Source organism: Acipenser ruthenus, chromosome 1, assembly GCF_902713425.1.
Source record: "Acipenser ruthenus chromosome 1, fAciRut3.2 maternal haplotype, whole genome shotgun sequence".
Taxonomy (NCBI): domain Eukaryota; kingdom Metazoa; phylum Chordata; class Actinopteri; order Acipenseriformes; family Acipenseridae; genus Acipenser; species Acipenser ruthenus.
The window spans coordinates 91,681,096-91,703,482 of record NC_081189.1 but is presented as its reverse complement, the minus strand read 5'-3'; the positions used below and the strand labels follow the sequence as shown (position 1 = coordinate 91,703,482).

The 22,387-nt window shown below is 37.1% G+C and overlaps 1 long non-coding RNA gene across 1 annotated transcript; it reads right to left on the bottom strand.

The window, feature by feature from the left end:
• Positions 1–12,136: 12,136 nt before the first annotated feature.
• On the bottom strand, positions 12,137–16,821 carry LOC131740078 (uncharacterized). Its single transcript, XR_009330757.1, has 3 exons — positions 16,691–16,821; positions 12,811–12,909; positions 12,137–12,253 (listed from the first exon to the last, which is right to left on the bottom strand). It is a non-coding gene; the product is annotated as an uncharacterized LOC131740078 (long non-coding RNA).
• Between the last annotated feature and the right edge of the window lie 5,566 nt (positions 16,822–22,387).

Sequence of the window (22,387 nt, the reverse complement as noted above, 5' to 3'; positions counted from 1 at the left end):
CTTCTTCCCTAAGCTGTCTGAGGCAAAGGTCAAAGCCGGTGTCTTCGTCGGACCACAGATAAAGAAGATCCTGGAGTGCAATGAATTCCCCAAGAAGCTCACTAGTAAGGAGAAAGCGGCTTGGAACAGCTTTGTCGCAGTGGTTCGGGGTTTCCTGGGCAATCACAAGGCCGAAAACTATGTGGAGCTGGTTGAGACTCTGGTGAAGAACTACGACACAATGGGCTGTAGGATGTCCCTCAAAGTCCATATACTTGATGCTCATCTTGATAAATTCAAGGAGAACATGGGAGCGTACTCGGAGGAGCAAGGCGAGCGCTTCCACCAGGATATACTGGACTTTGAACGCCGCTACCAAGGACAGTATAACGAGAACATGATGGGAGACTACATTTGGGGGCTGATTCGTGAAAGTGATTTACAGTATAATCGTAAATCTCGAAAAACTACTCACTTCTAAATCTTTTGTAGTCATTTTTGTATTACTTTAGTATAAATACATGTTAATTTGGATTCATATGTTGTTTTTTTCTGACTTTATGTGAACGAAAAGACACAAATTCGCCTGTTTTCTCATTGGAAATAGGTAAATTTCAAAATATCACTGTCCTGGTCACAAAAGCAAAGTTTGTGGGGAATAATAGCCATTTTCTATACTTTTGAGGCATAAGCAATTAGGAAATAACACTTACTACCCAGGAACAAAAATTGTGTTACATAGTGAGATCAAAGGGTGTCTGGGTCAACAGCTTTTAAAAAATCGAATTCCACCACCATTACAGGCAGAACTACAATAACTACAGGCCACTTAGATATTCAGCTTTTTACATAATTGTACATTAGTCCAACACTGTCAGAAAGTAAAAGGAACTGTCTACAAAAATGTTAATCAATTGGGGGCTCCCGAGCGCAACATAATTAATTAAACTTGTTAATTGTGGAATTTATTTGGTTCTCTAATGGATGGACAAAAGTATACTCCTCAACCCTCATGTTAACTGGGAACTACTTAATTTTTGGTATAGCTTCGAGTCTTTTGTAAAGCACCTGCATAAATTAAGTGTTCTAGTCCACAGAGATGTTGAGTACAGCTCAGGCCCACTGTTGCCACTTGACAAGACTGTCACCTTGATCACCATGATGTTGGGTATAGCCCAGATGCCTGCTTGTTTATTTACAAGATGGGCTTCCCCTGAGGCAGCGGCCATATACCTGCCCTAGGTTTGATGAGACACTGCCCAACATGCTGACAGGCTACCCCTGGCTAGCATGCTTGTAGTAACAATACATAACAATGCTCCAGTTGACAAGAAGGCTGTCTAATAGGCCAGCAATGTGCAATTTAATCTAATGTTAAGAATTTCTAAATCAAACCCTTGTACTGAACTGTTAACCTGTAATACCACAAAAGCACACACCCTAAAACATATAAGAACATAAGAAAGTTTACAAACGAGAGGAGGCCATTCGGCCCATCTTGCTCGTTTGGTTGTTAGTAGCTTATTGATCCCAGAATCTCATCAAGCAGCTTCTTGAAGGACCCCAAGATGTCAGCTTCAACAACATTACAGGGGAGTTGGTTCCACACCCTCACAATTCTCTGTGTAAAAAAGTGCCTCCTATTTTCTGTTCTGAATGCCCCTTTATCTAATCTCCATTTGTGACCCCTGGTCCTTGATTCTTTTTTCAGGTTGAAAAATCCCTTGGGTCGACATTGTCGATACCTTTTACAATTTTGAATGCTTGAATCAGATCGCCTTGTTGTCTTCTTTGTTCAAAACTGAATAGATTCAATTCCTTAAGCCTGTCTGCATATGACATGCCTTTTAAACCTGGGATAATTCTGGTTGCTCTTCTTTGCACTCTTTCTAGAGCAGCAATATCCTTTATGTAGCGAGGTGACCAGAACTGAACACAATATCCTAGATGAGGTCTTACTAATGCATTGTAGTTTTAACATTGCTTATGTTGGCACACAAGTCTGTTTTTTATAAACAAAAGCATGTAGGATAATATGCAGCATTTTACAACCCTATGTTCTAATGACAGTGGAAAATAATTTGATGTACAGTAGCAGGTAATGAAAATAGCAATATAAAAACGGTATTTTAAGGATCTAAACAGTGTTATTGTTGAGCACCTCATTAGCATAACTTAATACAATTAAATTACAGGACACAATTCAAAGATACAGCAAATTTCAGGGTTCAGTTTATCAACACTTTTAACATATACTTTAACTGCACATTTTTTACTTTATAAGTGACACATGATTAGTTGCACAATTGAAGGCTTTGTCTTGGAAGCTACTTTTCAGCAAATGAATCAAGAAATTAAACAAATCTAATACTGTTTTGTACAACTGTTCTAAGTAAAATACATTAACCAATGTTTTCTTTTAACATATGATTGTGTATTTTATTATCCTTGTTATTATTATTATTATTATTATTATTATTATTATTATTATTATTATTGTGTACTTACTTGTGCAGGATGTTTTCTTAACATGATTTGTAACTACTAGTTTTATTTTTGTATGTAACCATAATCAAGTATGGCACAGTAAGATTAGATTGCTATGACTTCATTAAACACTGTAAAATAGCCATTACTTTGCTATATACTCCTTGCTGATGGTCTTACAAGGTCACACAGTGAGATACTGCATTTTGTTGTTTTTAAATATACATACATTTCAAGTTTTTGAAGAAGATTTCTTTTTTAATCCTTACTTTTTATATTCTGATTTTGACAGTTGGTTGTGGTTTATGACAGTGAATGGTAATCATGTTACATCTGGTGTTATCAATGGACACAAAGATGATGGTGACAATGCGGCAGATGGTGTTGGTGAATGACAAAATAATATTGGTGATATTCCGGGCAAATAAGGTGCTGCCTTTAGAGTTTGCCCAGGTGTTCCAATGGTGTGTCCAGATGGCAGTAGTTTATTTAACTATGTAGTTCCATCATCAACTGTTTACCTGGACATGCATGAATGTAAGAAAGATTAACCCATACATTTAAATGTGTCTTTAATATAATTAGGTCCCTTCTGTAATTGTATATTTTTTAACATCTTTAATTTATCTCTGTAGTACATGAGGAAATGTAGCTCCACTTATCTTTGCATTTGCTCTATTTGCTCTCTTTAAAGCCTTGGTCAACTTAGGGCACAGCGTTTTCAGAAGCCTAGACAACCTCATTTATGCTGTTCACTCTGTATAAACACATTGACAAATAAGTAGTGTTAGCTTTAGCTTTAGTCTCAATGCCTTCAATTCAGTTTTAAAAATATAAACTGAAGAAAAAGATGTACCAAGAGGCAGATGGTGTGGGCTGCATCTCTACCAAAGAAGCTTGCCGTTAGCACTTTATTTATGATACTGTGACATTTTCCAAACAACAAGGAGCATTTTAGCAGATGTTATGTCAGTGTTAATAACTTTCTTTCTGTTTAATGAGCAAGTGCCTGAAATTCGGAGCCATTAACACTAAAACTGCCACGGCAGTCATTTTGATGGTTTGAGGTTTTCAAATTGAAATTACTCTGCGTGTCTGAAAGTTATGCTGTTGTCTGTTTATGACTTTTCCTAAGTACATGTATTAAATACCCTGATGCCGTTGCTAAGGCAGGATCACAAAAATAAGGAAGTTATAATCCTGCCCACCTAGAACTGCCAAAGCAGTCTTTTACAATACATGTTTTTATTTTGAATATAACTTACAATATTCTCTTTATATTTTTATATTATATATATATATATATATATATATATATATATATATATATATATATATATATATATATATATATATATATATATATATACACAAGCCTGTTGTTATGTCTACTGGACCTGACGGCTATCAATTCCTTTGTTTTGTACAAGGAATGCACTGGGGAAAATATCAGTAGGAAACATTTCATCGCAGCGCTTCGGCAGAAACATTTCGATCAGAAACCTGCAAAGCAGCAGAGTGCTGCAGCTCAACCTGGATTCAGTGCTACACAGAGTGACACACGCAGGGAAAACATATGTTACTTTTGTTTTAAATTAAAAAAGTAATTTTATTTTTACAGTTTTGTATGTACATATACCTGTTTACACACTAGTTTCTTTTGAAATGTTTATTTTCTTATACTTTTTCATTTTTTGTAGTAGTGCGTTATATGTGGTAACCCATATGCAAAAATATATATATTTTCAATGACTTTTTAAAAACATTCCATATAACATGATTTATATTTTGAATGTATTTTTTACATAAAATATACTGAGTAACTTATATTCATAATCTAGGAATGCCAATATATACATAACAGAATCACGTGCTACTAAAAATGATGTACCAATTGTATAGACTGATGCTATATTTACAATATATTTTCAATGTATTTACACCCTGGTGTCATTATATATATATATATGAACGAATATATGATATTACATTTGCTCATATCATTCAGAGTGCACAAACAAGGTACAAGGAAGTTTGTTGTAGCCAGCATTATGATTTACCTGCTAAACATTTAAACATTGTTTTCCTTATATATATATATATATATATATATATATATATATATATATATATATATATATTCAGTAACAAAAACTTTGTTAAAATAACGTTAAGTTGCAGTTCAGAATCACAAAAGTCAGGAAATGGGACTGTGACGAGGCAAAGCGATCCCGTGCTGTAATCCACTCTCCCAGCCACTCAGCCATTTGTGACAGGGACGTTAAGGCACGCAACCTTAACTCACCCCTATTATGCCTATGCATCACATCAGATATGACCACATGACAAATGCTCCACCAAGACTGCCCAGAAGGACATTACCTGGGTGTGTTTATTGGTATGCAGAATATTGTGCATTTAGCTGGAACTATATGACTAAGACAATAACAAGACAAAGAAGCACAGTTTGGTCCTCTCTTGGGGTTGGTCGGTTATTGCCACCGATTCATCCCCGAGTACGCCACAGTGGTCATCCCCCTAGTGAACCTCACTAAAAAGAGCGCACCAAATTTAATTAAATGGACAGGAGAATGTCAGGGGGCTTTTGATACCATTAAGCAACGACTCTGCCAAGCCCCCGCCCTAATCACACAAGGTTTTGCAAAGGAATTCCTCCTCCACACCGACGCGTCGGATGTTGGTCTGGGGGCGGTCTTGTCCCAGCGGGTCGATGGAGTAGAACACCCTATCCTGTATATAAGCAAAAAAATGCTCCCTCCGGAGCGCAACTACTCTGTCATAGAAAAGGAATGTCTGGCCATTAAATGGGCCACTCAGTCCTTACGCTATTACATCTTGGGTCATTCATTCAATCTTGTCACTGACCACGCCCCACTCAGATGGTTAAGCACGCTGAAGGACAGCAACACCCGGATAACTCGGTGGTATCTGGCACTGCAACCCTTCATGTATTTCATGACACACCGTGCCGGGAGAGATCATCAAAATGCGGATTACTTTTCCCAGGAGGGGTGTGTAATGGGCAAAGTAGATTCAGCCGAGTGTTCCTATGGCTCCACTCTGAGCGGTGGGATATGTGACAAAGAGCGAATGAATCTGAATCAACAATCTCCCTCTCGACCTGTGAGAGCACTGTACAGCAGGAATTGCGTGCCCCGTACTGAATGTTTCGGCAGTTCATTCTGGGGGCAGGTCGGAAGCCGGCCATTCAAGAAAGGGATGGCGTCATGGTACCAGGAGTCCCCACCCTAGTACGGTAAGCGAGCTTCTAGATAGACTGGAAACGGCAGAGTTTACCACTACTCTGGACCTGACAGATACTGGCAGCTCCCCTTAACCTGCAGCTCTAGAGAGAAAACTGCATTTTGAACCCCTGAAGGGCTGTTTCATTTTAAAACCATGCCGTTTGGGCTACATGGTGTGCCCGCTGCCTTTCAGAGACTGATGGACCAGGTCTTACACCCACATCATGAATGTGCAGCAGCATATATTGATGATGTGGTTATTTACAGCTCCACCTGGCGAGAGCATTTGGCTAGGGTTACGGCTGTCCTTCAGTCTCTAAGGGTAGCCCAGCTGACAGCTAACTTGGGAAAGTGTGCGTTTGCCAAAAAAGAGACACAATATTTGGGATTCTTAATGTGGAATGGAAGGGTGGAACCCATTGTCACCAAAATCTAGGCTTTGGTCGACGCGGCAATCCCCAAAACCAAGGCTCAGGTGAGGTCTCTACAGAGGTTACCCGGTTATTACTGTCGCTTTATCCCCGAGTATGCTACAATGGTTAACCCCTTTGTCGACCTCACCAAACAGAGTGCACCAAATTTGATTAAGTGGTCAGTAGAGTGTTAGGAGGCGTTTGATATTATTAAGTGAAGACTCTGCCAGGCCCCCATTCACATCACACCACATTTCACCAAGAGATTCATCCTCCTCACCGATGCGTCGGATGTTGGTTTGGGTGCGGTCTTGTCCCAAAAGGTAGACGGAGTAGAACACCCGATATTGTACATCAGAAAAAAGATGCTCCCTCGGGAATGCAACTACTCCGTGGATGAAAAGAATTTTGTGGCCATTAAATGGGCTATTCGCTCTTTATGATACTACTTGCTGGGACATTCATTTAATCTTGTCACAGACCACACCCCACTCAAGTGGTTAAGTACAATGAAGGACAGCAATGCCCGGATAACTTGGTGGTATCTGGCATTGCAGCCCTTCATGTACCACATGGTACACCGTAGGGCTGGGACAATGCATCGATGCATCGAATCGTTGGAATAACCATCGATGGATAAAATAACCATTGATGGTTGAACCCCCCCCCCCCTCAAAAAAAATGCATCTATCAGTTTATTAATAGAACCGTTTTTTATTAGAACCAGCAAATTTTAAAACAACTCTCTTATTCCTTGCCTTTCCTTTGGTTCCTTTAAATAATAATAAGAAAAAAAACCTCCCCGCCCAATTTAATTTAAAATAATGCTGTCAGACGTTTGGAATTGTTTTTTACAAAATAACAAAATGGAAAGATAAAATGCGCTGTTTGTGGAGTTTTAATGAGCTTCTGTGGCAATACAACCAACCTGTGGGATCATTTAGAAAGACAGCACCCGACAAAATACGACAGCGGGAACACAAGTAAAAAACAAAATGAAGCAACACCTTCAGTGACAGCTTATTTTGGAAAGTTGATCCAAAAAGCATCAGAGCAAAAGAAATAACAGGCCTGATAGTGGATGCTGTCACACAAGATATTAGACCTGTTAGTATAGTAGAGGGAGCTGCATTTAAAAATCTGATTGCGAATCTTGCTCCGGGCTATGAAATGCCCTGTCGAAAGACAATCTCCAAACATCATTACTCTGGATCACGAATGTGCAAAGGAAAAGCTTTGACAGGATTTAAGTCAGGAGTGTAATTCAATGTCCATCACTACCGTTGTATGACATGCATGACACAAGAAGCATTTATAACAGTCATCTGCCATTACATTAAGCAAAACTGGGAACTCAAGTCAAAAGTATTAGCGACACAAAAATGACAGAGTTTGAAGGGGCTAGCTTGTGTTCATGACAACGCGGGCTAATGTGTGCAGAGCAATGTCTTTGCTTTCTGCAAGCAAGCGTGCTGTGTTACTTTTTGGTACCATGGCAAGTGTGAGCTGTGCAGGGCACAATATAAATCTCTGCATTCAGAAAAGCTTGGAGGATGTACGACAAGTCCATACGTTAGTGGCAGCAGCAAGGAGACTGGTTGCACATTTTAAAAAGAGTGAGATGGCAACAAGTGCTTTAAATAGGAAACAAACAGAAATGCTGAACACAGAAAAAGCACCACTCAAGTTAATACAGGACGTACGAGGTGGAACACAGTTTATTATATGTTTGAACGCTTTCTTGAATTAAAATGGCCAGTTATTGCTGTTTTGTCAAACCCAGATTTGACCAAAAAGTCTGATGCAGCTACTTTAGATCTCACGAAGCTAATGGCTGAGATACTACTACAGTCATTCTAACTGGCTACAGTAATTTTGAGTGCAGAGAACGGCTATGGCTAGTTCTTTGTACCCACTTGCAACAGGGATAAAACACAGACTGACTTAAGTTCCTGATGAAGAGGAGACACCGTCTTATCAACTGATTTGCTAATTCCAGTTACACAGAGTTTGAGAGATAAGCTAGTGCGTAATTTGTCTCAGCGATTTTGTTTACATCAGCTGAATGACCCACGTAATGAGGTTATGCCACTGCTTTTTGTGTCATTTCTTGACCCCACAATTTCGCCCTCTGGATTTCCTATCTGAACAGGCCAAATCCTGTGTGTCTGAAGCACTATCTTCCAAACTAGCGAGGCTGGTGGAGGACAACCTTAAAAATGAAGGAAATTGTGACTGTACAAGTGAGTGCAGCACAGAGGACTTGCCTGTTAAAAAGAAAACAAAGACTGAACAAGCAATGGAATTGTTACTTCGTGGACGGCAACAAACACACAGCACTTTCAAGGAAACCTTAATCCAACAAGAGATGACGATTTATGCTTCTGAAACTCCATTAAACATCACCGAAGATCCCCTGATTTGGTAGAAAAATAACCAGACACGCTTTCCCAACCTAGCAGCCTTGGCAAAGAGCATGTTAAGTATCCCTGCAACATCGGTCCCGAGTGAGCTTGTGTTCAGCAGAGCAGGGATGCTTGTGAACAACCTCTGTTCTTTGAAATCGTAGAATGTGGATGCTATGATATTTCTGAATAAAAACAGAAATAAGCTCTGGAGAGAGCACAGACTTTGTTACGTTGGACTTGTAAATAGTTATTCTTGTGTTCCCCCTTTGAAGTGTTTTTTCTCCCTCTAATCCGGTTGCTGTCAAGACATCTTAAGGTAAGACAGTAATATTTTAAATGTTTTATTAACTTTTTGTGGGGAACCTCACAGACAGGTTGACTAGACATAAATAATCAGAAATGTGTAGTTTCAAGTTCAACTGGAGAAACGTTTACTTTTCTTGATTAGATTTGATGAAAATATATGTACTTATGAAAATGATGCATCGATAGTAAAAAACCCACTATCGTCCCAGCCCTAGTACACCGTGCAGGGAAAGACCAGCAAAATGCAGATTATTGTTCCCGGGAGGGGGGAGTAATGGGAAAGGTAGATTCAGCCGAGTGTTCCTTCGGCTCCACTCTGAGCGGTGGGATGTGCGACAGAAAGACAATGATTCTTGGTGGTAAATCTCCCTCCCAACCTGTGAGGGCGCTAAGTAACGGGAACAGAATACCCTGGACTTTTTTGCCTGACAATTTATTCCCAGGGTTAAAAGGAGGTCGGTTATCTAGAAAGGGGGCAGAGCTTTGGTGCACTAACTCATCGACCCGGAAGGGAAATTTTATGGCAGCCGCGGATTGGCTGCAGTCATTTACCAAGGGGTCATGTGTGACGGTACAAATAGGGGTCGAAGCAACCTAATCTGTTCCTTCAGTTATGGTTAAGGAACGACCTGGAAGGACCAGTATTGTGAAAAAGTATCGTGAGTGTTTTGTTTTGTCTTGTCTAAAAATACTGTTTGTAATTGTTTAGACGGCTAACACGATCCGGAGCTGTAGCCAAAGGCCAGCACCAACCCGGACAACATCACTGCACTTCATTAAAGACTGTATATTCACTACAAGCACTACAGCATGCACTTGTTTGTTTTTGTGTTTGTGTTACGTGTGGGTGAATAAGAACAGGACTGTTTATTATTTGGGAACCAACCGTGGATTTAAACAGAGCAGTACACGCTGCTGTATTGCCTGTTAACATTGTGTATTATGTTTATTGATCGCCTGCACCTGCACACTGTTAACCACTTTGCCACAGGGACGAAGCGAGGTGATCTGTTCCTTTGTTATGTCGTGAGTGTTTTGTGTTATGTTTATTTGCCGTATTAATTGTACTGTTTGTATAACACATTGGGGAGCTGTCGCTAAAGACCAGCACTCAACCCAGATTTCACTACAATAGTATCCACCGATAACATGTATTTCACCACTAAATTCACTGCACGCACTCTGGAGGACTTGTGATCGTGTTTGTGTTTGGTGTCGTGTTTGTATTGTGTGTATTATTTCGGGACTAAACTCATTTAAACTGTTCTCACTGTGATTATTTACTGTTGTCAGTGACATTGGATTACAAAAATAAACCATCATTTCACTAGTACTTTGTTGTCTGTCGTTGTATCCAGCCCCTCGCTAAACTTTTTTTTGTACTTTAGCCCACTGGTAACACAAAATAAATCATGCTGCTGCATTTACACATTAGTATACAATGCGAATAAAAGATTCTTTAAAATTGAAACTAAATTATTTTAGTGTTTAAAACAAAACAAAACAAAAAAAAAAAACATTATTGTTTTTAACTTGGTCTACTTAGTGGACTAGACAATTAACACACAATAGATCATGGTCCTATACAGATGCTCAGAATGAGCTGGAGGGGTTAGTGGCACATGTGTGCAGTCTATTGCTCCCAACATGCTGGGAAAACCAGAAATGTCATAGAAATTTGTTTTCAAGTCTTGTAAGTACACGCTGACTTTAGTGAAAATTAGGTACTTGGGTGTTCATCTAAAAAATACATTGAGCACAACTGGCAACGCACGAGAAAAAGCGGACTGAGAAATGCCAGCAACAACTGTTTAAACATGCTTAGTACATCTCATTACAATATATTTGATCCCTCATTTGCACTCTCATCTCCACCCTGTTTTTGTGAATTTCTGCAGAACGCCCAGAATTACATATTCATTTAAGGCTAAAGAGCAAATAAGAGCTGCGGCTGCAAAGCATTCGTTAAAATGATGCTAACAGCGTTGCGTTTGTTTAGTACATTTCACACTACACTTCCGACTGGATTGCACGTGGTTTGCAACGATTACTACAGACGCAACACTTTAGTACATCTACCCCTTAGTATGCACAACATGTATAATTTTATAATGTAGAAAGATTATGTACAATCTAAGTGTAATTTCTAGCTTTAAACCCACTTCACACAAAAAGGCACAAAAACTGATACAGCAAGGTTTTATGCCAAAGTGCAAAGTATGTGTAAATTATGTGTAGCTACCGGAGTTTTATAACATGTAAAGATTTATTTAACCTTTATGTGGTGCAAATTGCTGTAACAGTGGAAACGACTTATTTGTGTAATTCAAAAACGATTTGGTTGCTTACAAATGAAAGCTACACTTTGCTGTGAAATTTGCACAAAGACACATTTCTCTTGTATAATGTTGCTTTCCACCATTTAAAACACAAAGCTCTGGCCAAATGCTAAAGATGAAGAATTAAATACTGGAACGCCATCATAATTAAAACTTAAAGAAAGTTTAGCAAGTGATCTCTCTTGGCATCACTGATCTTTAAGCAATGCTAATAGCATCACTGTAGTTCGCAGTGGTCTGACAAGTAGTTAAGAGATTGTTATGTACACATGGATCACTAAATAGAATTTGCAGTTGATGTCTTCATGGAATGTAAAAGAAAAAATGTCCTTGCTGAATATTTTCTTTTGCATTCCATTCCATATTTTGTCATAATAGCTGCAAACATTCAAACTCTAAATTGAAGAAGCAATTCCTACATACAAAATGAATATCAGTAACCCCTTTAATGTCTGAAAAATCTTTTTCAGACATGTATTTTGTAGATGGAACACAATCGTCGCCAGATACTGCATTTATAACTTTCATGATGTCTGTTAGGGCTTCTTTGGTAAGATGATGTTTTGCTTTTAATGCAAGAAGGAGAAGGCGATTTTGTTCCAAAGGTGACACTGTGGTGCAAGGAGTACCAGAGGAATCCTAAAATTAATTTAAAAAAAATAGTCATTACAAAAAATAGCACCAAGAATAGATATTGTTTACCAAGTGCTGGCAAACTATTAAAATGCGAAAGATTATTATATATTTTTTCCCTACTTTGTTTCTGTATCACAAGTTAATGGGTTTCATGTGAGAATTTTTTTAGAGAACAATGTTAAGACAGCAAATTATTGATTTATTAAAATACAATAACGTTTCTTTAGCTAAATGTTAATAGAGCAGCATAATCTACATTTAATTGTCATATTTGCTTTTTGTTTAGTTTAATTAACCCCAACACTGATAAACACAAGGCATATTCCAATGAACACTAACAGTTCTCTAAATTGCAAACGTCTTACAGAATGATTCGCAGAACCTCTTATTTCAAGGCCAAAAGATGTGCTTTCTTCATTCTGAAAAAAAGTATTTATAATAGATTATTTTTTTAATTCTACAAAATTACTATATAAACGGGATCATTAATTGTGATATTCTGTTCACTTGTAATTGTATTTCTTTAATTTAAAACAACTGCAGTATATGCATCATTGCTGGATCAATGCAAAAACTGGAGGGTACATGGACGGTATGCAAAGAAATAATGTCTATTGTAATGACTGAAATTTCGCTGTCAGACATTTTTTACTTTACATACCATCCTCAATGTGCCCTCCAGTTTAACAGTGTTGTGCGAATTGTGAATCACTCTATATATACTCTTCCATAGGGTGTTTTATAAACTTCCAGATAGTACCCACACAACTATAACATGCTGTTTTAGATCCATTTAAGTTTCTAAAGAGCAGTACCAAATAATCGAAATAGATCTGACACTCACATCTGCTGTTTCCAGGTATAGTTAATAAGCACAGCTCATTGTCTGATTTTCAGTCTGCATTTTGCTCTGATACCAGCATCTCTGTTTTTCAGTCAAAAAGGCAACACGTGTATCCTGTATACGGTGGCTTACTTTGTGGCTTGTCATGGGCCCTTCTCTGACTGGCTCATGTTGGTCTAATAGAGGAAACAGGCTGTGTCATTGACTCCATTGGCTCCCATCTGCCATTGACTGAAGAACAATACAAAAGAAAATACACTTTAAAACAACATTGTGATCTTATAGCTTATCTGAAAAGAATCTTTGGAAATGTTTTACATATTTCTACTGGAATAAGACGGTTTTAGGTAATTTACAATATAAGGAATTGCAACAAAAAATATACTATTTATGGTAACGATACATGTTCAGTTATACAGTACATACTATACGGTAATACATTTACAGCTGCACTTTTATTAAAATCCTTGTAAAGATCTGAAAAAGCTAGAAGGCACCAATTACCAAAGACATGTATTGTATGAGTGCTTTAATTCTGACAGCAAGATGTGGACCTACATTTGTGGAACACCAAGCTAACAAGATGGGTATACAATTTTAAATTATCATTTAAATGACCATGACCAGACAACAGCAAAAGCTTCTGGAAAAAGGACTGCGTGATGTGTGATCATCCTTAGGATTCCATTAACATTAATAATGCTAGTCAGATGAGCCATTTACTACAATTAACTGCCATTAGTTGTCCATTAGGAAATGTGGATTTCTTAAGCTTAGCAATTAAATAGACATTGTAAAATTACATTACTTAGCTCAAATGTTATAAAATTCAAAAGCAGGACAGTGCTGGGTAGCTCAATACCTTTCTGTATAATATACACAGTATATAAGACACTGTAATATCACAGGTGTTGCCAGCAGTAGAGTTTGGGAGGGTCTTCTATAAACAATTGTGGACCTTTATCCAAAAAGCATGCAGAAAATAATAAATCTGTTGTTTAAAAATTCTGAAATCATCCAGGAGTTTTGGGTAATACTAGTTTAGGTATCTGTTAAGTGATATAAACAACAGCAAAAAAAAAAAAAAAGTGCAAATGTGTATAATAACTGTATTGTAAAAGCAAAGCAGTCCCATACAATTGATGAGACAGATAGAATATCTGTTATGGCTAATATCCGTTATAGTATATACATAAATAAATAAATAAATAAATAAATAAATAAATAAAAATATGCCAAGAGTGTATGATAATAGTTTTTATTATTTCTAATCGTATTTTTCAAAGCATAATTAATAACAGATTGTTTATAATCACTTACGATGGATACCTAAAGTAAATTGTTATTGAGTTTTTAATAGTGCTGACATTAATGACACCTGCACCATCTTGCTTTACAGCATACAAATGGCACCAAATAAAGGGAATGTGAAAATGAACAAAAAGATCAAAAAACAAGTGAACAGCATTAAGAAAATCAAACATGGTTAAGGTGAATTTCCAAATGTAACAAAGGCAGAAGGTGAGGTATTGTAACAGATGCACTAATAGTTTGACAGGCAGCACGAAAAAAAAAACGTTCCACCATCATTTTTTTTTTTTCCATAATAGCATCATTAAAACATAAATGCATTATTTAAAGCAGGGGGGAGACCCTCAAGGTGGTATACAGTATGCAAGTCTCTGAATAAAAAGTTGACTCATACTTGAGCAGACTACAAAGAGGTTATTTCTTTCTTTGTCTGTATCATTTTAACTGTCTTTCCAGTATGCCAACCACACTTATTTTATTTTACGCATGGCTTTCACATGCCTTGGAGTGTCTTTGGAAATAGTATTATTTTCAAAAAAACAAGGTAAATGTAAATGACAGCCAGCAATGGTTTTACTGTTGCATAATTAGCCACAAATACAGTACCGGTATGTCAAAGCACCCATGGTCCAAGGTTCAGTTTTATATCACAGTCCATTTGTAAGAGTGTCATTTGTGTCAAATGTGCAGGGTTGTGCAATGATTTAGTGTAGAAAAGGTGGGTTTCTGTGATTGGGCTCATTACAAACCGATTTGTCACGATTTTTTTTTTTTTTTTTTTTTAACTGTGTGTTTTAAAATGATCTACGGGCTAGTGTGTACTAAAAGATTCACTTCCCAAAATACATAGGATTGAGCGATTGGTAGCAGGGGGAATTATGGGAAAGAAAGGCAGCCTTAAAAAGGAGGATGTGTTTAAGGGGAGCGTGCGGCAAGACATACACAGTTAACCACAGAGAGTGTAGTGGTGGCGGATAGTAATGACGACTTGATTCACTAACAGTGAGTGTAGTTGGTGAATGGCACCGGTATAATAACACTGAAGACTGAGAGTGAGCTAAGCTTTCTTCAGTGTGGACTAACCACTGGCAATATCTTTGTGAATCACTGCGTCCATGAGTGTGGACGACGATAAACAAACAGCTGAAAGAAACAACAGAGCGGTCTTCGAAACAGCGCTTCAATTCCACAGACAAAGGAACACAATTATGAAACAGAAAGGCAGCTGGACATTTCTATTATTCTTACCAGAGTGGGTGAAGATTCTAGAAACATTCCTTTTGTTTTTATTCAAGCCCTGGTTAGTCCGTGTGTGTGGATGAACCCCAAAGACTGTTATTTCTGAGCCAGTACCCGATATAAGACAGTGAAGACCATGCTGTTTGTGTTTTGTTTTTAAAACCAACCAAACAGGCTGAACCAGGAGTGTAGGTTTCAGCCTAACAAAAACTTTCAAATAACACTTTGGCAAATAAGAACAGAGTGCCCAAGGACTGTGCAAACAGAGCTATTGTTTCAACCTGGATTGGATACTGCATGTTCAAACCAACGACCGGGTTGTACACTGGGTGTGATTACAACCAAGAATAGGCTTTGTGGTAAATGTGCAATTAAATAACTGTGTTGATTATATGCACACAACATGGACTGTGAAATAAAAAAAGGAGGAGCCTCCGTCTGGTATAAGTTTAGTGCTCCAGTGGAGTTTGGTTTTGTTTTCTACACTGTTTTTAAACTGGTTACACCACATCTCCTGTCCTAATGGTGGTACAGTGCAATGCCATCTAAGATGAACTTAGCAGTGTGTCACAACTTGATATATAAACAGTAGATTACATGAATGTGCACAGAGTGCTGTGCTTATTTCAGGAAACAATCTACTCCCTCCATTATACCACATTGCCCCATTAAGGAAATTATATATTGAATCGTATTATGATGTTTATTCTTCATGTCTTTTGCGTCCTTATAGGCTAGTCTTTGTGGAACACTCTGAATAATCTGAAGTTCTGCTATCCTTCAATGCTAACTGGGTCTGACAGAGTGTGAATTCAAATGGCCTACTGTTGATAGAAACAAACAGGACCGATTCTTGGAAAAGCATGGACAGAATGGCCTTCTCCTCTCATTTGTAACTCTTATGTATTTATGTTGAGAGTTTTCTTTATTTAAAAGGAAGGGTCTGATGTTGGGCTATGCTGAAATGTTTCCTCATATACAAAATAGTAATGCATTATTGTTAAGAGTATCGATGTACTGTATAGCATTAGGGCAGTAATGTCACCGTTTCAGTGCTTTCTTGTTTTTATTTTTAGCAGTGAGGTGTTATTACAACACAAACAAGCTAAGCAAGTGAGTGACAGCAATGTCACCTAGGGAATGGTAAGGACTACAATGCCTGACAAATTAGGTGTTGTTTTAATCAATTCATATATCATAGAGGGTTGAGTTTGGTGCTCAATGCTAAACCCCTAACTTAGCACTTTAATTGGTTTGACGGAATTGCCCACAGATTTGCATGCTCCATTGGCTTGCAATGTTGTGAAAGTGTGGGGAGTTTCATGAATGCATACAAAACAGAGCAGAGCGTACATAAACAAAATAAGATCCAGAACAACATAAACAGAAAAATTGTAGCACAGTCCCAAAACAACAAAAATCCCAAAACAACAAAACAAAAGAATCCAAATCCATTAATTACCCTTAATTATCCTTCTTTCAGTGTAGCCAAGACTTTTTTTTTCTTCTCTTCTCTTCTCTTCTCTTCTCTTCTCTTCTGTCCATTTAACGATTCCAACAACCAGTTTTTCCTTCAGCAGCCACAACCAGACTGCTTCCCTACACCGCTCCCCTCCTCCTTCCTGTCCTTCCTCTTTTATATCCCCCCGGATACTCTCATTCACTGGACTTGGTGTGGGGCGGGACTTCCTACTAATGTAGGGGAAAGTGCTCATGCAGATGGTACAATAATGTGTACACAAAAATACAGTGATTTAAACATGCAGATTCCAAAGTGCAACAACAAAAAGAAAATACAAAAGAAAAACAAAAACAGGTAAAGGTTGTAATGAATTGCCCCTACTGGCCGAATAGGCCTGCTAGGAGGGGGGGGGGGGGGGGGGGTGTTTCCCCTTTAGCGAAACGTTTCCCCTTTAGCGAAACTGTAGTGTGTCTGCCTTTAGTGCCAAGGGTCAGCAGTTCAAATCCCAGAGGAGGAAGAAAATATAATAAAATAAATAAAATAACATTACAAGGTACAGCGTAAAAGGGAAACACAATAATAAATCATTTCAGTGCACAAAATAATAATAATAAAACATCACTTGTGAGATTTATATATATATATATATATATATATAAATGTAACTTATTGCCATTTATATGTTAGTGCTAGGACAAATATTTTGAACATTTTTTACTATTTGAAGTAAAAAATCGTAATCGCCAGAAATTACAAATCGGACATCCTAAAAGGCTTACTGAGAAATTAAAGACTGGGTCGAGAAGTCAGTCAGCCTGGAAAAAGACGAGACTCCGGTGCGGGAATATATTGACCTGGAAGGTAAACGAGGTAGCAGCTGTAGGCAATAGAGTCAGCTGAAATCGTTTACCGTAATCGCGGGAGGCCGGAGAATTGTAAATCTTTTCCTTCGTTTTTGGTTTGGAAATAGACCCGGAAGGACCCGTGCACTTTGTATTAAAAGTATCGTGAGTGTTTGTTTTGTTTGTCTTGTCTATAATTGTTACTTGTGTGTTTATAGATGGCTAACACGTTCCGGAGCTGTCGCTAAGAGCCAGCACTGAACCCGGAACAGCACTGCACTATTTGTCACTCTTTAAACTGTATCACCCACCACGAGCATTACAGCACGCACCCAGTACTGGTGACCATGGTTGTATATTGTGGGAGAGATACTGTGTTTATTGTTTAGGGCTGCAATCCCTGTTCATGTTCTCCGTGTTTTACGCATCGCTGTGTATAACCGGAGTTTATTATTTGGTCACCAGACCTGGATTATAACGCAAATAAAACGTATATTTTTTCCATACCGGATTACAAATCTCTGTCTGTTTATTCCTGCACTGCATCACCTTTGCACCTGTACATAATCAGCAACCACTTTGCCACAGTTAGACATTAAAACAGTACGAAAACATCAAAACACAAGAGCTTGTGAACGGCAGTGTGCTCACATTAAGTTACATTACAAATCAAATCAGAGTTTACTTATATAGCGCCCTTCTTACAGGTGTATCTCAAAGCACTTTACAGGACAAAAATAGTCCTTTATAAAAACAAAACAAACATGTCAGATGAAAAACTTAAGAAATATATAATGTAAACACCAGTAACTAAATTATATATATATATATATATATATATATATATATATATATATATATATATAATATGTATGTGTGTATATATGCACACATATATGATATATATATATAATGCAGATAAGATACAAACAGCTATAACAATAAACTAAAACAGATATATACATGCACATTCATATACATATTATAAAAATGCCAGCTCAAACAAATATGTTTTTAGTCTGGTTTTAAAAACAGATAGTCTCACCTTCCCTCACGTGTGTTGGTAGCTCATTCCAAAGTTTGGGAGCTCTATAACAAAAAGCCCTTCCTCCTCATTTAACGTACTTTATTTTAGGGATTACCAGCAATCCCATATTCAGGGATCTAAGGTTACGACTGGGGATATATGGGGTAAGCAGTTATCCTAAATAGGTTAGTGCCAAGTTATTTAGTGCCTTATAAGTTAATAACAGTATTTTAAAATCAACTCTAAAAATGTATAGGAAGCCAAATGCAAAGAAGCCAACACTGGGGTGATATGTTCCCCTTTTCTGGTTTTAGTCCTGATTCTAGCAGCAGCATTTTGAACCAGTTGCAAGCGAGACAACAAACATTTTGGGATGCCAGAAAATAACACATTACAATAATCAATTCTAGAGGATACAAAGGCATGTACTAATCTTTCAGCGTCAGATGTAGAGATTATAGGTCTAAGTTTTTGCAATATTTCTCAAATGATAAAAAGACGATTTCATAATCTTTTTTTATATGTTTCTCAAATAAAAGAGTAGGGTCGAAGATCACACCTAAATTTCTCATTTCTAGTACAGGTTCAGAAGGCAGTCTGCTAAAATCCAGGCCAAATGATTCAGGCTTATCTAGCTGGTTTGATGAACCCACTAACAAAACCTCTGTTTTTTCTGCATTCAACATTAAGACATTTTGAGACATCCATCCTTTAATGTCAGTAAGACAAGATACTACATTGGTTACAAAAGAGGCATCACCAGGTTTTAGAGACAAATACAGCTGGGTGTCATCTGCATACAAATGGAAATTTACTCCATGTTTGCTTATAATATCACCCAGAGGGAGGATATAAATGGAAAATAATAAAGGACCTAAAATAGAGCCCTGTGGAACACCACAAACTAATTCAGACAATGCAGATTTTTCATTCCCAATTAAAACAATTGAGACCTATCAGAAAGATAAGACTTGAATCAGGATAAAACAACTCCAGATAAACCCACACAATTTTGCAGGCGATTGATTAAGATAGACTGATCCACGGTATCAAAAGCAGCACTTAGATGTAATAAAATTAAAACTGATAAATATCCAGAGTCAGTGCCAATTAATAGATCATTTAGTACTCTAACAAGAGCTGTCTCAGTACTATGTGCATGGTGAAAAACAGACTGACATTTTTCATAGATGTTGTTTTGTGTCAGAAATTGATGCAGTTGATTTGCAACTACCCTATCTAATATATTTGCAAGAAAAGGAAGATTTGAAATAGGCCTATAATTATGTAGAATTGTTGGATCCAAGTTATGTTTCTTGATCATTGACTTTATGACAGCTACCTTAAGAGCCGATGGAACTATCCCAGAAGAAAGTGAACCATTAATAAAATGAAGACTATAGGTATTAAGAGAATAAAATATACCTTTCAATAATTTAGTTGGAATAGGATCATGAATACAGGTAGTAGGTTTAATATGCATGACTATATCATTTAAACCTATTAAGGTCACCGGAGAGAAGGAATAAAGAATAGGTCTGGGAGGTTCTACTAGGGTTAAGTCTTTCATCACCAAAGAGATCTTGTGAAATTTCTGATGTTTATAATTTTACTATGGAAATAGTCAATGAAGTCGTTGCAAGAGAATGTGGCAGCAGAGGGATTACATGGAGGATTAACTAGTTTATTCAAAATAGAAAAAACATATCCAGGATTATCATTGTTCGTTTCAATTAAGTTTGAGTAGTATATTGATCTGGCTAATACCAAAGCCTCTCTATACTTTACTTGATGGTCCTTCCATATAAGATCACGCACATGTAGCTTAGTACCTCTCCATTTACATTCTACTATTCGATCATCCCGTTTAAGTTTTCGAGTGGCGTCATTAAACCATGGTGAGTATTTTTTTATCGAAACATTTCGAACCTTAGCTGGAGCAATAGCATCAAGGGTACTAGATAGAAAGATATTATAATTATCAACAAGCTCATTCATAGTTTCAGAGTGCAAAGGTAATAAAGAGCCAAGTGCCTCTGAAAACTTTAAAGTAGTTGAAGGGTTAAGTTCCTGAGTTGTAAAAGTGTGTATCACTTTATTTATAAGTACTGGCACATTAACCTAAAAAATAACAGCAAAATGATCTGAAATGTAATTATAAAGTCCATAGCGTTTAGGCCGTGAGAAATTACTAAATCTAACGTGTGTCCATGATTATGAGTGGGACCTGTAATATACTGGACATAGTCTAAAGAGTCAAGTAAATTAAAAAAATGTGTTGCGTACTTGTCTGATTCAATATCTACATGAATGTTAAAATCACCCAACAGAAGAATTCTATCACAGTTGGAAGATAGGAAAGATAGAAAATCACCAAAATCAGATAAAAATGAAGCATGTGGCTTTGGTGCACGATATACAATACCAATGTACACATATACTTCATTATGTAAAATTAATGATAATAGTTCAAACGATGAATAATCATCCATAGTTCCTTGTTTAATATTAAAATCAGAGTTATAAATTTTAGCAAGTCCACTTCCTTTCCCACTGGTACGAGCCTTCTGGATAAAAGAGTAGTCTGGAGGGGAAGCCTCAATCAATGAGACATTATCATCTACCCCAGGCCAGGTTTCGGTGAGAGCCAACATATTAAGCTTTTGATCTACAATAAAATCATAAATTAAAGGTGCTTTATTGGACAGTGATTTAAGATTAAATAATCTTCATTTGACATTATTAGACTGATGTAGTTTTGTCTGACCAGTAATAATTGGGATATTTATAAGGTTATTATAACAAACTCCACAGGGTCTATTAAACAGTAATACTGTGATATGAGAAGCTGACACAACTTCAATGGGGTAAGATTTTTTAGGTTTTCTTGAGATGAATTAATTGGGATTGTCTTTGCTGAATAATGTTTCTCACTAGTACCTTGTTCTTCACTAGATATTAATCTAAAAAAAAATTTAGGTAGTTTTCAAAATGTGCAGCGAGCCTACTTGCCCCAGTAATTGTTCAAATGAAGCCCATCTTTATGATATACTACTTCTTTTTTTTGTTTTTTTTAAATAGTCCATTGTTAATGTATCCTATCTGTTCTTGAACACACCAGCCAGCTAACCAATTATTTATTGACGAAATTCTACTACATTGTTCATCACCTCTGCCAAAAACAGGCAGTAGGCCAGAAAGAATGGGTTTGCAATTTAGCTCTTTCAGTTTCTTAGTTAGAGATTTAAGTCTTTGTTTCATCACATCTGATTTTCTATTTTTTATGTCATTAGTACCTACATGCACAATTACAACTGGCCTCTTTTGTGTTTTATTGGAACCATTTACCAGTTTGTATATTCTAACAACCAGAGGTTGCAAGTAGTGTAGGGAGATGGATTTGATTCAAGCTGCGCTGTAGTTGTTATTTCCCACGAGGTAAAGTAAAGGTAGACTCATTTAAAAATCATCTAAACGTATAAATCACTCGCCCTTTTCTATACACTACATGCATAATACCAGTACAGTATTAGTAAGCCGTAGTCTTTTATTAGCAGTGAAATATTGCACCACAGTACCTGAATTGCAAATAGCAGTATGAAAAGATTGATGCATAATCCAAACAATGTTAGCATAGTATTAAATGCTTCATGCAAGTTTCAGTAAACAATGTAAGCAAGAATTATAAAATATAGCAAAGCACGGTTTAGCATAATAAATATAGTAATGAAACATGGCAACACAAATGCAGACACATACACGAATGCCAATAATGTTACAAAAAAGCTACATATATTTGGATGAAGGCATCAGCTAAATTAATAATGT